Source organism: Lacerta agilis, chromosome 4 (genome assembly GCF_009819535.1).
Source record: "Lacerta agilis isolate rLacAgi1 chromosome 4, rLacAgi1.pri, whole genome shotgun sequence".
Lineage (NCBI taxonomy): Eukaryota > Metazoa > Chordata > Lepidosauria > Squamata > Lacertidae > Lacerta > Lacerta agilis.
The window spans coordinates 17,337,068-17,353,238 of record NC_046315.1 but is presented as its reverse complement, the minus strand read 5'-3'; the positions used below and the strand labels follow the sequence as shown (position 1 = coordinate 17,353,238).

The 16,171-nt window shown below is 44.2% G+C and overlaps 1 protein-coding gene across 2 annotated transcripts in view; it reads right to left on the bottom strand.

Moving 5' to 3' along the window:
• Window positions 1-16,171, bottom strand: part of CNTN5 (contactin 5) — a 619,322-nt gene that overhangs the window by 233,273 nt on the left and 369,878 nt on the right. The window lies entirely within an intron of this gene.

Sequence of the window (16,171 nt, the reverse complement as noted above, 5' to 3'; positions counted from 1 at the left end):
ATCTAGTCTGGGACGTCCAACACTTCTTTGCATCCCCATTTGTATTAGGCCTGGCTGCAGTTACAGTTATGCGGGTGGCGCTGTGGTCTAAACCACAGAGCCTAGGGTTTGCCGGTTCGAATCCCTGCGGCGGGGTGAGCTCCCGTTGTTCGTTCCCTGCTCCTGCCAACCTAGCAGTTCGAAAGCATGTCAAAGTGAAAATAGATAAATAGGTACCGCTCTGGCGGGAAGGTAAATGGTGTTTCCATGCGCTGCTCTGGTTTGCCAGAAGCGGCTTAGTCATGTTGGCCACATCACCCGGAAGCTGTATGCGGCTCCCTCAGCCAGTAAAGCAAGATGGGGGTCGCAACCCCAGAGTCGTCTGTGACTGGACCTAATGGTTAGGGGTCCCTTTACCTTTACCTTTACCTTTATGCAGGCATTCGTTAAATAATAATAATATTTTTTTATTTATACATCTCATTAGGACCATTTATGGTTGAAGAGCTGCTCCTGAAACGAATGCAGCCGCTTTATAGTACCATCTGCATTGACTGATGACCCATTATATATATATGGGTTTGTTCATTATTACCTTTAAAGTCCTGAAGTCCAACCTGCTTGAGGGACTATTTCCTTCATTGTGAATCTGTTTGTCCTTAAAGCTCATCTGATATCCTGGGCACGCCACCGTCTTCTGACTTACAGATGGTGGCAACATGCAAAGAGGCCTTTTCATTGGCAGCACTCCATCTGTGGAGTGCGCTGGCCAAAGAAATGGAGACTGCCTTTCTCTTTAATTTCAGCTGGCATTTGAGAACTTAAGTATGGTAAGACTTCAGTTCTGCTGCTGTTTAATCCCAGCCCAGGGAAGCTCTGTCCCGGTGGAGTGACACTAGCATCACTCAGTGGGTAGAAGCTGGCAGGGCTGCTCTGCGGTAGGTGGAGGGTGACCCCTGCCACCTCCAGTCCCTACAAATATGTCACAGAATAGATTTGTATAGTGCCCTAAGTTATTATCTGTTAGGTTGGCTCTGAGTTGTGTTGTTTTCAGCTTGGTGACTTGTTATTTATTTAATTATTTTAATTTATATTGCTATTGTTATTTACTTTTGGTGTTGTTTGGTGTACGTTTTTAGCTGTTGTATATATAAGATGCCTCCACAGAGCATCTCTGGTGGAGGGGGAAATTAGGATCAAAATCTTGGTATAAATAAAAGAAACAAGCATACCCAAAATGCCACCAACCACAGGGCCATATGACCATGACAAGGTGAATGGATATCTGCATGAACTGTCCGTGTAGCTACATGTTTCTTTGAATGGATATGTGAAGATAATTTAAGCCCTCCCATACTAATCATATGGTGCATTATCTTACGCCAAATGCTCTTCCAATAAGCTATGTCCCTTGACCATACAAGAGCACAGTAACCATGACATTAAATTTAAAAATTCTAATGTCGCTATAACACTAACAATTCAACAATTATGAGCTCTTTTAAACATACTGGAAGCTTTATTGAGTATAAAACTTGCTATGAAGTGCTGGCATTAATTCCTAGAAACTCCCAAATATTTACACCTCACAGCACATGAAGCTGCCTGTCAGACCACTGGCCAATCTAGCTCAGTACTTTCTACACTGACCGGCAACAGCTCTCCAAGATTTCAGACTGGGATCTCTTCCCCGTCTTATCTGGAGATGCTGAGGACTGAACCTGGGACCTTTCACAAACAAAGCAGATCATCTACCACTGAGGTACTGCCCTTCCTCAGTGCCACCCAAAGACTAGAAGACCTCAGCAGAGTTCACCTTAGCAGTAGCTTCCTCATAAAGACTCCTGAGACTGAAGGGCAAGGCATGGTCAGTGAAAGCAACTGTCCTCTAATGGTGAACGCAGAGTGTCTCCCCCGGGAGGAATGGGCTGTCAGGCACAGTTTGTGCATTTTGCGGCTCTTGTCAATCACCGAGGGCTTCCAGCATTTCGAAATTTACTGCATATTGGCAAGCTGTCAAGTATGACAGACAACTATTATCTCCGATCAGGTGCAGGTGGCAGGAAAAGGCACTCGGCTATCAGCAGGGAGCTCAGTAGACTAGACATAGCGCGAAAATAGATGGGAACATAGAAAAGCTGCCAGATTGGACCACTGGCCCAGCTTTTGAGGGCAGGGATTTAATGGAACCATTGACAGCATTCGTTGGTTTTGTGCAGGGATGGGGAAGCTTCCTCTAGGCTATGCCCCTTCCCCAACCACATATTTTCTTTGAGTGTTTTTACTCAAGCTCTGATAACACTTCCAGCCTCACATATGGGGGCGTTGCTTGCTTGGCCTGCCTGTTTCTGTTTTCCTTCCTTCCCACTCAAAAATTGGAAAGTTTGGTGAAGTGAGGTGGTGTGCCTTTCTGAAATTTGGTGATCTCTCAGAAAATGCCCAAACTACTTGGAAAGCACTTGGGAAGACCAAGGTGCAACGGAACCTCAAATTCCCCGTTTCTATTTATTTCTCTGTGGTGGCGTGCCGTGTACTCTTACACACCCACCCCACCTGTTCTTCGAGGTCCGTCTAAACTGCCATCATTCCCCCCCTTCACTCTCGGGGTCCTGTAGTAACAAGGGTACTCCAATCCAGCTACCGTGGCCGGTTATAGGCTTGGCTCTGGGCTACCGGGATGTAAAGTCCTTTTGGCCTATAATCCAGGGCTTCACTCACATTTGATCCTTCCCTGCTACTGTTACCTCAGCTCACAGGGCAACTATGTGGCACTTCTAGGTTTTTAGTCCCTGCACCCCTCCTTATTGTAACTCCAGGACCTAACTTATCACCCTGTAAGTCTTTTGGTCCACTTCTCCGAGTTCACCCTCTTTTGAGCCCTCCTAACTTGCTGGATCAAATAATCGACGATATGTCTTGGCACAACAAGAACAAGGCTTTATTTTTCAACAAACATAACAGCCTTAATATTTCTTCTGTTTACAAGCTGAGTTACGATAGAGCATATCTTCCTTCAGTTGAGCATCATCATTATTTCAAACCTAACCACCACTATCCTGGCCCCCACACCCTCTACCTTCCAGTCACCACTCTCCCTCCGCCCACTTCTCCTGTCTCAACGGCTGCTCCCTCCTTTTTAAAGTGCGGAATGTCCCGCCTCCCAACAGTGAACTGTCACTCTTAACGGAGTGCAACTTAACTCTTAACTCCCTGGGGATACTCCGAAGCCCTTAACCTAGGACCAATCCGTTACACAAGGCCATTCCAAATCAGGATGGGTGGCTTTCAGTATCTAGAGGCCTCCTATATGGAAAATACTGAGCTAAACCCCACCCCACCCCACCCCCAGATGTACCACCCCATACTTCCTTCAGCATGGAAGATAGTAGGAACTGAAACCATGACCTCTGGGGTGAACTGAGGGCTATCATCATGACTGGTGCATTGCACCACACAGACAGGGATGTCAGATTCAGATTCAGTGGGTGTTCAAATGCAGGGGAGGGATTGAGAGGCCTCAATCATATAATAAAAGTTTCTCTTGTAATTGACTTTATATTATTTGTATTTTTTCCCCACTTCTCTGTACCTGAAACAGGTCACAAAGCATTTCAGACCCAAGAAAAAAAAGTCTGATATTTAAGATGAGTTACAGTCATCTGTGGAGCAGGAAAATACAGCCTTCAGTTTTCAGCTCACGGCTTGATGAGCTGGAATTTATGAACCCAATAGACATGAGCAGCAGAGGGTGTAATCCAGAACATCTGGTCAGGTTTAAATCCAAGTTTTTTTTCAGCCTGAATTCTTTTAGGCTTTAAAATCCAGGCACTCTGCAGTATGACTATAATGCGTCCACGTGGATAATCAAGCATTAAAGCAGGGATTGCCTTGATTTTAGGCAATCCTTGCACCGTGCCAATTCTTTCTGGAACCAAAAGGGGGAAGTTCTCTCTGGGACAAACCTCAGGAGGCAGCAATTCTGAGTGAAAGGGTAGCTGCCTGGCACTGCAGCTTACAAGGAGGGAGAGGAGAAGAGAGGTGACAGGCAGGTGGAAAGAGTGTTTAATCCTCCACCTGTGGCATATTTTTTTTTGCTCAAGTTTCCCCCCCCCCCCACACACACAGTATGATGATTGCAATTTATTACTCGCCCTTCATCCCAAGGTTGCAAAAATTAAAAACACAACATTAATATTAAAACATAACATTACACAGTATTAAAGGGGGGATGTTGGAGAATTCCAATGGAAATGGAAATGGAAGTGGATACTGTTGCAGTTTGTGGTAGGGAACAAAAATCAGGTAAAACTAATATGATTTGTATTTATTAATACCACTGTTGTTGGCTTTTTCAGTCCACAAATCGTATGTAGTTAATGACAGGTCTGTTTTGGGTTGTTGTTGTTTTTTTAACATCGTTTTGTTGAGATGAATGTGAGTTGCATAAACCTAAAGAGTCATGTAACCTCAGTAACTTATGTGGACAATGAGACAAATAGTGCAGCACTTGGTGGAAGCTGAATTGCAGTGGAAAGGAAACAGTGCGATTATGATGAATGCAGGTTGCAATGAAAATCACCGCTTTCTTACAACTCACCCCCCCCCCCGGCAGCTTTCCTCCTTGCATGGAACTCAGATAAATACACAGATGTGTATTTATCACATCTTTCACCAGCTGCTTCTGCAGATGGAAACTTCACTCTCGATACTGCAGACATAGCAACATAGGTAGCCGACTTTCGCCAAGTCAGACTGGTTGAGAGCTGTCTATGCAAATTTGTTCTTCGGGATTCAAAGAAGGGGTGTTAAACCTCAGATGTTTTGCATGCAGAGCAGATTCTCTATCCCTGAGCTATAGTCCTCTTCCAAAGACTGCAGCCCTCCACCTAAAGCAGATCTGATTCTGCCATGTTTGGAGTCTTTGACTAGCTTTCTGATCAAAGCAGCAGGATGGACCACCTATTTATGAGTGATTGATTCCTCTCCGCCGCCCTAAAATAAAAGACTCAACATTGGGGGCAGTGCTAAAGGCATGGTGTGAATATGCCCTAGACTTGAGTAACACATGCATTGGTCTCTGATCTATGGGGGGATATTGGCTTCCTCCTATGTATTGAGACTTTACTATACACTTCAGTGGAGGAGAATGCTGTCTGTCTGCAGTTAAATCCTCCGAAGACAGAGGTCCTTTGGCTGGGTCTGGATGATATGGGGTTGGGGGGTCCAACTCCCATCCCTTGCGGGGGAGCAATTAGTGCCAGCACCTTCTGTCAAGAGTTTGGGTGTAATCTTCGACGCCTCCCCTTCAATGGAGGCGCAGGTTACAGCTACAACAAAGGCAGCATTTTTTCATCTCTGCCAAGCTAAGCAGTTGGTTCCTTATCTCTCTCGCCCTGACCTCACCACTGTGATCCATGCGACGGTCACCTCAAGGCTTGATTATTGTAACTCACTCTACATGGGGCTGGCCTTGAAACTGACCCAGAAACTCCAGCAGGTGCAGAATGCTGCGGCGAGACTCCTTGCCACGGGAGCACATTCACCCCGGTGCTATACCAGCTGCATTGGCTCCCTGTGGAGTACAGGATCAGGTTTAAGGTGCTGGTTTTAACCTTTAAAGCCCTATGCAGCCTAGGACCCTCGTACCTACAGTACCACCTCTTCTGGTATGCCCTACAGAGGACCTTACGGTCTGCTAACACCTTGAAGATCCAGGGCCTGCAAGACGGAGCTGTTCCGCCAGGCCTTTGGGCAGGATGCAGTTTGACTTATTTTCCTTTGTATAAAACAAGCCCGAAGGAGGCCCCCAACCCGCTCACAGGTCCTTGTATGATTAGTGGAAACAGTTGGTCCTGGCAAGTATCAATCACTCTCAATTCCAACCTGATAATTGCCACCTGCCCAGATTTTTACTTGTCTGAATTAATTTTAAGGTGTATTTTAATTAATTGGTGTCTGTTTTTATGCATATTGTCTTGTTTTTATGATGTTAGCCGCTCTGAGCCCAGCCTCGGCTGGGGAGGGCGAGATAAAAATAAAAATTATTTATTTATTTATTATATGCAAAACTGCCTCTTCCCCCCTGCACTGGAGTGAATGTGGGAAGCCATTGGAAGCCAGAGAGATTACTCAGCCCATTGGCCAGCTGCCTCCCCGAGAATTAGTGGATCAGGGCAGCCATCTTTTCAAAAGTCAGCTTGGGCTTGTTATCTTGTATAGGAACACACATCCTATTTCAGTTCCTGCCTTGAAATGGCATTCTATTTTTCTTAAACCCTTTTTTTATTTCTCACCATAAAGAATTACTTAGTTTTGTAATTTAATATTGCTGCACCCATAAAAAGAAGAAGAAGAAATAGCAATAGTCCGTGATCTACCGCTAAAAATTAAAATGAAGTATGGACAGAGGGTTTCTCGCAGTGATGCCACTAGAAAGCTCCACATAGCAATCTAACGCAGTTTTCTTTACAATGCTATCTTCCATTGTCTCCTGGTCTATTCCTTATCATATTTTAACAAGATCTACACTGTCCCAGAAGGTTGAACTTACAGATTGATCATAATTTTTATTTGGGACTAGAGACTAAGCAAACATCTTGTGTGAAATGAGCCTTGTTTTGTATTCTGTACACACATTAACCCTTTCAGAACAAAAAAAACTGGTCCAGCAATTCTGCTTATGGATAAAGAGTGAAGGCTGCAACTTACTTGATATTTTGATTTCCGTGTATCTTATATGATTCCAATGCAGGTTTTGCTTCTCAATAAATTTTGGACAAGAATGATAAGGAGCGGGGTGGGGGTGGGCAGAGGCGTACTGAGCCGCTTGGCTGCCGGGGGCGGCAAGCCAAGTGGCACCCCCCGGGGGCAGGGCCTCACTCCATAGCGTATGCGTCATGACGCATATGCTATGGAGCGCAGCCCGGGCGGACTGTGCATGTCTGCACATGCACAGTCCTGTGGACTGCTGCGGACATGTGCAGTCCGCCCACACTCCCAAGCCACCGCCTGGCACCCCTTCTGTGCGGCGGCTGCTTGTGCGGAAGGGCTGACGGCCGCCGGCTTGGGAGTCGCACTCGTGGGGGTGTGTGGTGCAGAGTGTCACCCTCCCCAGGCTGGAACATGGGGTGCACCGCCCCCAACGCCCCGCCCTAGCTACGCCACTGGGGGTGAGGAGCTGGGATTCACTTTAAATTGGTTTCAATCCTGATCACTGGATGCATTTAAAGGTGGAAATTTCAAGTTTGTTTTGCTAAATCCTCTGGCACTTTTCTTGTTTAAACCTATTTTAAAAAGTGGGATTCCCACACTTGAACAGGAGACAAGAAGTCGTGAATTATAATTATTTAATTTGTCATTAAAGTGCTCATCTTATTTATTACCCTGACATTCTAAAGGCTCCAGGTGTTGAATGAGATGAACACATTCTATGCAGGTAATCATTTTATTTTATCCTCACAATAGTATTCTTTGGCGGCCACTCGTAGCCGAGTAACATTATCTTCCATTAACATGGTCTTAACAGTGAGTCCGTAAGTGACTGTGGAGGCCACTTCTGGATCCACACGTCCTTCCGCAGTGGGGAAATTGGTTTCTGGGTGGGAGACCCGGGCCACAGATCGAAATCTCGCCCGACTCTTGCATTAAAATCACCCAGGAGGATGATTTTATCCTCCTTAGGCATCTCAGATGGTATCCAACTGAGAATACCAAAAAAATTAATAAAAATGTTTTCATCGGCATTCATTGTTGATGCATAAGTGCTTAGAATAGTAGCCTGTATATTTTTGTTGAGTTTTATTCAAAGGGTTGAAAGTCACTCATTAATGCCAATAGGGATAAAAGCTTCACAAGATCGTTTTTGATAGCAAGGCCTACTCCATGTATTTGACGTTCTTGTTCAGGTAGACCTTTCCAGAAGAATGTGTAGCCTCCTTTTTCTTCCTTCAGTTGTCCCTCACTTGCTCTTCCAGTTTCTTGAAGCGCTGCAATATCGATGTTAAAACGTTGCAGCTCTTTTGCAATGATGGCAGTTCTGCGTTAGTACTTGTAGGTAGGCCAGGCTGGGAGAGGTTCTGACTTCCCTCAGCGCCTCCTAATGAGCTTGTTAGCTGGGTGGAGATTTGAACTGAAGGCTCCCCTTGGTACTGGATTTTGTTCCTCAATCACATCTGCTTATGTATAAACTTTATATGAATTTTTTAAAAAAAGTTAATAGAAGCTTTTATGACGTAAAAATCTAAAGAGCTGTGTCTGAGGACAGGGAATTTCATAGTAACGAAAGGGAAATTTCATTTAGTCTGGTGATAACATCATTCACTAACACCACATTAGGCAATCTGGTTCCTGACCTTTCGGAATGTAATTGCTAAAGGGGCCCCTTCATTTGATAGGGATTAATGTTAACGATGCCGTTTCATTTAACAGTGGCTGTTTTATGCCACTCATGAGGGTTTCGCCTTCCAAACGATGTGGGCTCTTGTAAAATATATTTAGAAATGGTTAATACATTATGTAGAAGCAAACCACGCTTGAGTTTGTTTGATTACAGCCTGGAGTCTGCACTCAGCAGTGCCAACAGAGAGCAGAACCCAGTCTTGCCCCCCAAGAAAACCCATTTCCAGTTGAAGCCCCTCTAGGAAGTGAGCTGGCCCCGCTTAGACCAAGCCCCCCCCCCCCCCCCCCCGCCGGTAACTTAATTAGAAAACACTGTTCCGTAGTATTGTTTCCATTCATCAGCCAGAACCGGCCCTGTCATGAGGCAGAATGAGACTCTTGCCTCAGGTGGATGTTCAGGATGGGCAGTAGAATGTCCTGCTGCAGCTGTACTGTTAGCAATACCAGCCACCTGCCCACCACTATTACTGCTGTGGTGGCTTGTGGTACATGTCCACCCACCATGGAGCACCACTGGTGTAAGAGGGAGACTGTCGGCAATGTTCCAGCAGGCCTCTCTGGTCTCCCCACAACTCACTCACTGAGGGGTCCTTCTTCAGAGTGAGGTGGCCTCAGAGTTTGCTTGTGGCAGCATGGGTGGCAAATCCTGGTCAAAATTTAAGAGACATGAAAAAACAGGATTTGCCACCATCATGACACAGCAGCAGTGGCACAAGCAACCTCCATGGCCACGTCACCCACAATGCCTCGCTCTCCTCAGAGCACAGGGGATGCTGGCCAATCAGGGAGGAGGAAACGGCAGAAGGTGGTGAGGGCGGGGGGGGCAGCTTCCTTCAGGCAGTGCAGTGCGCTGTGCTGGTCCTGCAATCCATGAAACGTCTATGCTTCCGTTTGTAGGGCGCAAATTCTCCACAAGTAGGGTGGAGAATTCTGGGAAACCAATAGCACGCAGCCCTACTTTTTTCGAAGTGCAAGTATGCATTGTCAACCAGATCACCTCAATCCACATGCATGTTGATTCACTCAAAGGACTTTAAATGGTTTGTCAAGCAGGGCATCTTACTTTTATATGCTCTAAACCTAAATCATTTCAGATCCCTCCAAGTTTAAATTGAATTCTGATACATCTTTCAGCTCTCTGACATTAGGGGGGGGGCATTGCGCCAGCAGGAACAGCTGGGTAGTTGTTACTTAAAATATTAACATTTGTTTATTATTGAATTTATAGTCCTCCTTTTCTCCAAGAATTTCAAAGTGCCACACATGACTCTCTCCCTTCCATATTACACTCACAACAATCCTGTGAGTTAGGGTAGGCTGAAAGTTGGCGACTGGCCCAAGGTCACCAGGTGAGTGGGGATTTGAACCCTGGTCTCCCAAATCCTAATCTGGCCCCCTAACCACTACACTGCACCAGCACAGGAAACAAGCACCCTTGCTGTATTATTCCAGCTGAATACCATTTTTCTTTCAACAAGCCTATCCAGACACATTATTTTGTCTTTGTTTTTAATTTTGGAGATTTTTAGCTGGCTTTTATTGATAATTGTTTAATATTATTATCACTGCTTAGAATTTATGTTTGATGCTTGCTGATCAGAAGGTTGGCGGTTCGAATCCCCGCGATGGGGTGAGCGCCTGTTGCTCGGTCCCAGCTCCTACCAACCTAGCAGTTCGAAAGCATGCCAAAAAAGTGCAAGTAGATAAATAGGTACCACTCCGGCGGGAAGGTAAACGGCGTTTCCGTGCACTGCTCTGGTTTCGGTGTTCCGTTGCGCCAGAAGCGGCTTAGTCATGCTGGCCACATGACCCAGAAAAACTGTCTGCGGACAAACGCCAGCTCCCTCGGCCTAGTCGTATGCGACTGGACTTAACTGTCAGGGGTCCTTTACCTTTTTTAAGTGCTTTCTACATATTTCTATTTTTGTTTTTTCAAAAAAAAAATGGCAGTGGAAAACTGGTAAAAGCAACACAAGCCATTGTAAAGGTACTTTCCTTTCCACTTCCTGTTTGCATTTCCATCAGATGGCAGATGGAAAATGCCACCTGAAAGCACCCTCAGTAATCACACGTGTCCAGCAAATATATATAGAGAGGGGGGGGGAGAGGAGATACTTTTTACTGGCTCAACTAGTATATAAAAGTACTGAAAGTGAGCTTCCAAACTGCATGTTCTTTGTCATCTAAGCTATCGACAAATGTGCCGTGTTTTTATAGACTAGTGGGACCCATAAAAAACATTGTTTCTCCCTGAGTTTCTCCTGAAAAGAGGGGCATCAAATGTCCTATCAACAATGATGATTGATGTGATTATTTTTGGAGAGTGGTCTCTTAGTATGAGATCAGGGGCCAGTATTAACAATTGAGTATCCTGTTCATAGTGCTATGGATTATATATTGGATAACAGAAATGTCCTGAAACGAGGTACTTTCCCCAAGAGCTAGAAGCCTGAGGCCAAAGAATTGGCAGCTTATTTCTAATCAACATGTGAAATTAAGCCACTTTGTGGGCCTTGTTGCTTTCACAGAGATGCAAGACTCTTGTGTCATTCCTCCCCCAGGGCCTCCCTTTTCTCTTATCTTCTTAAAGCCCCTTTCTCCTCTATGTACCTTTCCCTGTTTCTTGATCCATTGCCTATCTTGCAACTATCCTTTAACACCTCAACTCTGGAGGTCTTGTCCCTTATTTTTCTTACCTCTTTTTCACCTTTCCTAATTCTCTGCCCATCTCAGGAACCTACTCCTGCCCTGGTAATTTTTGAGAGATTTTAATCCCAGATGACCTAACACATCCTTCTTTCTTTATAGATGCTGGACTGTGAACATTCTGATAGCAAATCCAAAAGTTTGCAGAGGTATGGAAAAAAAATAGGGGTGTGTGTGTGACTCTGATGATGCACCTACCACCACAAAACCCAGGTCAATGAGAACTGAAAATGTTTAGCAAGCATGGAATGCTGACTGACCGTTGAGGGAGAAACATGGAAAAGGGTATGGCTAGCTTTCAGGAACATTGAACAAGAGCAACTCACACTGGAACATTTTATTCTGGGTCCCATTTGTACAATGTAACACAAATTTTAGGCTCCCTAGAAAGAATATGGCAGTTAGATGGGGAAGATTATTTTATTACTCAAAAGGAGGGAGGGAGTTGCTTTTCTTTAACGCATTCAGGGATTGCATGTGCCAGAATTCAGCTTTCTAGCTAGTAAGGAAGTAGTTCAAAAAGTTTGGGTGCATTTCGATTTCCCTGCCCCCGTTTTGAAGGGAGGATCATAGAAAAGTACAGTGGTACCAGGACTTCCGGTCTGGTCTTCGCCACCGTCGGATGCGCGTTTTCGGAGCTTCAAGTGTGAAGCCGTGGACGCGGCAGCTGGCAGGAGAATAGGAGGGGGCAGGACTCTCAAAAATGTTTAGAAATGTGAGTAACATCTGTTGGAGGTGTAAGGAAGTTGGAAACTGGTACCATATCTGGTGGGAGTGTGGTAAAATAGCAAATTTCTGGAATGAAATACATTCAGAAATAGAAGAAATCTATGGAACCAAATTCCCCAAAACCCCAGAGGCCTACCTCATAGGCATAACTATACCAGACATACCGAGAAAAATGAGGAATTTTTTCTTATATGCCTCAACTGCAGCAAAAATCTTAATTGGGGCTAAGTGGAAAAGTGCAATAATACCATCCAGGAGGGAATGGCTATACAAAATTTTAGAATATATAGAACTTGCATATCTCTCAGAAAAGATAAAAGATAACCCGAGAGAAAAGTTCATTGAAGAATGGAGCAGCTTTATGCAATACCTAAAGAAAAAATGCAGTATTAACACAGTACTAGCTTTGGAATAACCCCTGTTATTTGGAAAACAACATAGGAATTAAAAAAGCACACAAGATTAAGCCACCAAGAAATATAAGAAGTAAAGTAAAAGAGGTCGGTGTCATAATTTTATTTATGATGATCAATTTTCTTACATATTTTAATGAAGAGATTGACAGGGAAGTCGAAGAACGACATTATTTAACAATTTAGTCTTACCGTGGTAAGCGGAAGGCTAGAAAGAACAAGTTTATATTTTTTTAAAAAACAACTTATGTAATAAAAATATAATTGATTGAAAATGAGTCTGGAAGATATTAAAATATTTGGATATATGCATATGTATTGGTATAAGGTATTGTAATTGTATTATTGTAATTGTAATTGTAATTGTAATTGTAATTGTAATTGTAATTGTATGAATGTAACTGGATGTGTATATGTGTATGTGTGAGTTATGTGTAAATGGAATTGTATAATGTATCATAATAATAATAATAATAAAAGAAAAGTACAGTGGTACCCCATGTTACGCATGCGATCCATTCTGGATCATGCTACGTAACACGGGCGTGCTTAACACAAACGCCCCCCCCCAAGAAAAAACCCGGAAGTAGCGTGATTTGAGCGCTTCTGCGCATGCGCGAAGTGTGCAGAAACATTCTGCGCATCCGGGGGTCACACACGGGTCGTGCACACTCCAGAAACACTTCTGGGTTGTGGGCGTTCTTAACTCAAACGTCTGCAACCCAAGGTGTGTGCAACCCAGGGTATGACTGTATAGGGCTGGCAGAGAGGAACCCTGTACAAACATTCAATTTTCAGCTGTCCCCCCCCCCAGTTGTTGGCTCCGCTGTGCATGAACCACATACTCCAGATTCCAAGGCTGTGAAATGGGAGTATTTCATCAACAGCTATCCTACAAAATTCCTGCACTAGATGGATTCCCTCCCAATTCTATGAGTCTTTGATTCTATGTTTCTATGAAAGGTTGACGTCACTTTCAGTGCAGCCTGAACACCCATGCATATACTTCCAAACACATAAATACACATTTGTGCATGCGCGCACGCACGCACACACACAAAATTTAGTAGCCCACGACATCCTGCAATTTGTTTCTTGAGGATGATTTTTTTCCCCCTAGCCAGCATATTAATACTTCTATCCTTTCCGGAGTCAGTCTCATTAAATTATTGATAGAAGCCTAGCTATTCAGCACTTGCAGCTGCTCAGAGCTTGATATGATCAGATTTAGACATAATTCACCAAAATAACACCATAGGCAATGCAGACTCATGGAAATTCTTGGTGGTTGGAGACCTCATTTTGCAGAATGAGAATTTAGATTCACTGAGCGATCTAATTTAATGTGTCAGAGATGAGAAATTTCTTAATAGTATTCATAAGGAACATTAATCCCATGTAGTCCTTGATCAAATCATTACATTTCATCCAGCCTGTAGCTACACCGGGTACGGGTGAGGCAGTGGCAAATGTTCAGACATTAGCAGCTGTGGGTCGAGAGCTAGAGGCTTTTCAAGTCTACAGGCTGAAATGTCACATTTTCTGCCAGCCAAGGAAGTACAGGAGGGTAGGAGACCTCTCTCTCTCAGGTACACAACATCCTTGGGCAGTTGTCAGGGAGAACAGCATCCTATCAGGGGCACCCTTCCCCACTTTTTGTGCAAGGCTCTATGTCAACCTGCTCCCTGTTATAGAAGTTTGCCTTCACATTCATGGAGGGCTCTATATAGAAGAAGAAGAAGAAGAGTTTGGATTTGATATCCCGCTTTTCACTACCCAAAGGAGTCTCAAAGCGGCTAACATTCTCCTTTCCCTTCCTCCCCCCCAACAAACACTCTGTGAGGTGAGTGGGGCTGAGAGACCTCAAAGAAGTGTGACTAGCCCAAGGTCACCTAGCAGCTGCATGTGGAGGAGCGGAGACGCGAACCCGGTTCCCCAGATTACGAGTCTACCACTCTTAACCACTACACCACACTGGCTCTCTTTATAGAATAAAGATGACATGGATGGGACTTGGTAACACATCCCTTCCACTTCTGTGTGTCATTGCTGGCATGTAAGAGCAGTGACGCGAATGGCGCTGTGCGTTAAACCACAGAGCCTAGGGCTTGCTGATCAGAAGGTTGGCGGATCGAATCCCCATGATGGGGTGAGCTCCCGTTGCTCAGTCCCAGCTCCTGCCCACCTAGCAGTTTGAAAGCACATCAAAGTGCAAGTAGATAAATAGGTACCACTCCAGTGGTGCTGGAGGAGACTCTGGACTGCAAAAAGATCAAACTGATCCGTCCTTAAAGAAATCAGCCCTGAGTGCTCACTGGAAGGGCAGATCCTGAAGTTGAGGCTCCAGTACTTTGGCCACCTCATGAGAAGAGAAGACTCCTTGGAAAAGACCCTGATGTTGGGAAAGATGGAGGGCACAAGGAGAAGGGGGCGACAGAGGGTTAGATGGATGGACAGTGTTCTTGAAGCTACTGGCATGAGTTTGGCCAAACTGCGGGAGGCAGTGGAGGATAGGGGTGCCTGGCGTGCTCTGGTCCATGGAGTCACGAAGAGTCAGACACGACTGAACGACTAAACAACAACACCACTCCAGCAGAAAGGTAAATGGTGTTTCTGTGTGCTGCTCTGGTTCGCACTTTCTATGAATTTGGTGCAAACGGAGGGAACAACACACACACACTTTAAAAAAAAACCCTGCTTACTTTTTTATTCCTAATCCCTGCACCTAAGGCTCCATGTCAGATTCAAAGCAAATGACATTTTGTCAGCATCATAATTCAGTTTGTGATTTAAAAAATAAAATAAAAAATCCTGAAAATTCACTAGTCTTTTCATGTGAATTTCTCCCAATATACACAGGTTTGTCAGCAATTTTGCCGACAAATTAGACACATTTTGGCCTGTTGTGTTCACTAACACAGTTTATGTAAATCTCACTCCAGTTTTTATGCGGGATAAATGCGCTGAAAAATTCGGAGATGCGTGAACTCTGGTTATGTGGGTGAACTGAACTGAATTTCTTTATGATCTCTATTTCTGATTGGCTAGAGTCACCCAAGTGATCGGCCCAGAGAGCACTGCTCTCACTTAATCCAGCCTTGTTTGCAATCAGTGATTCAAAACTGATTGCAGGTTAGCACAGCCCTACTCTTGAGTAAAGGGATCTGACTGCCTAGCTGCAAGCTGTGAGTTTTGAGTGACAGTTGGTCAGTGGCTAGAGCTCAATGACATTTACTGGTTCTCTAATTAGAATACTTGCTTATAATACTTGCAAATGTGACCTTCGCTTGCACACAGTGTTTTTCTTTTTCTTTTTCTGCTACCAATCATGTTAAGTCAAATGTCACTAAAACTCTGAGACAGTTTTTCTCCAAGCTGCAACTTTTAATTATGTCTTTCTGGAAGAAGTGCCTATTTTATTTTGATACCCTGATGAGCACAAGTCAACTATTTTCATTTCAAAAACCACAGTGTTTGCCATGGTAATGCATAATTCCTAAAGTTAAGCTGCCTACCTAGGCACACTTGCCAAGGAGTAAGTCCCATGAATGCAATAAGGCTTACTTCTGAGCAGATATGCTCAGGATCGTGCCGTTAGAAATAATTTGATTTCCCCCCTTTGCTGACTTTTGTTATCCCTATATATTTGCGAACAGTTTTTTAAATATGATATTGCCTTTGGCAAATTTCAGGTTTTTTCCATTACATGTATGATAATATATGAATAATGATCAACTTTTCTGGCAACCCATAAAATTCAAAGTATGTGAGAATGCCATTTTAGTATTACAGGCCCTGGCCTGACTTATACCGTACCGGGGGGGGGGGGGGTTTAACTCTAGTCTGCTGAGCCAGAGAGCAGACACCAAAGCTGGCTGGAGAAGTAGGTAGAAATATGTTTATTTTAATATGTTTGTGATTTTTTTTTTTTAAAAATGACAATATAG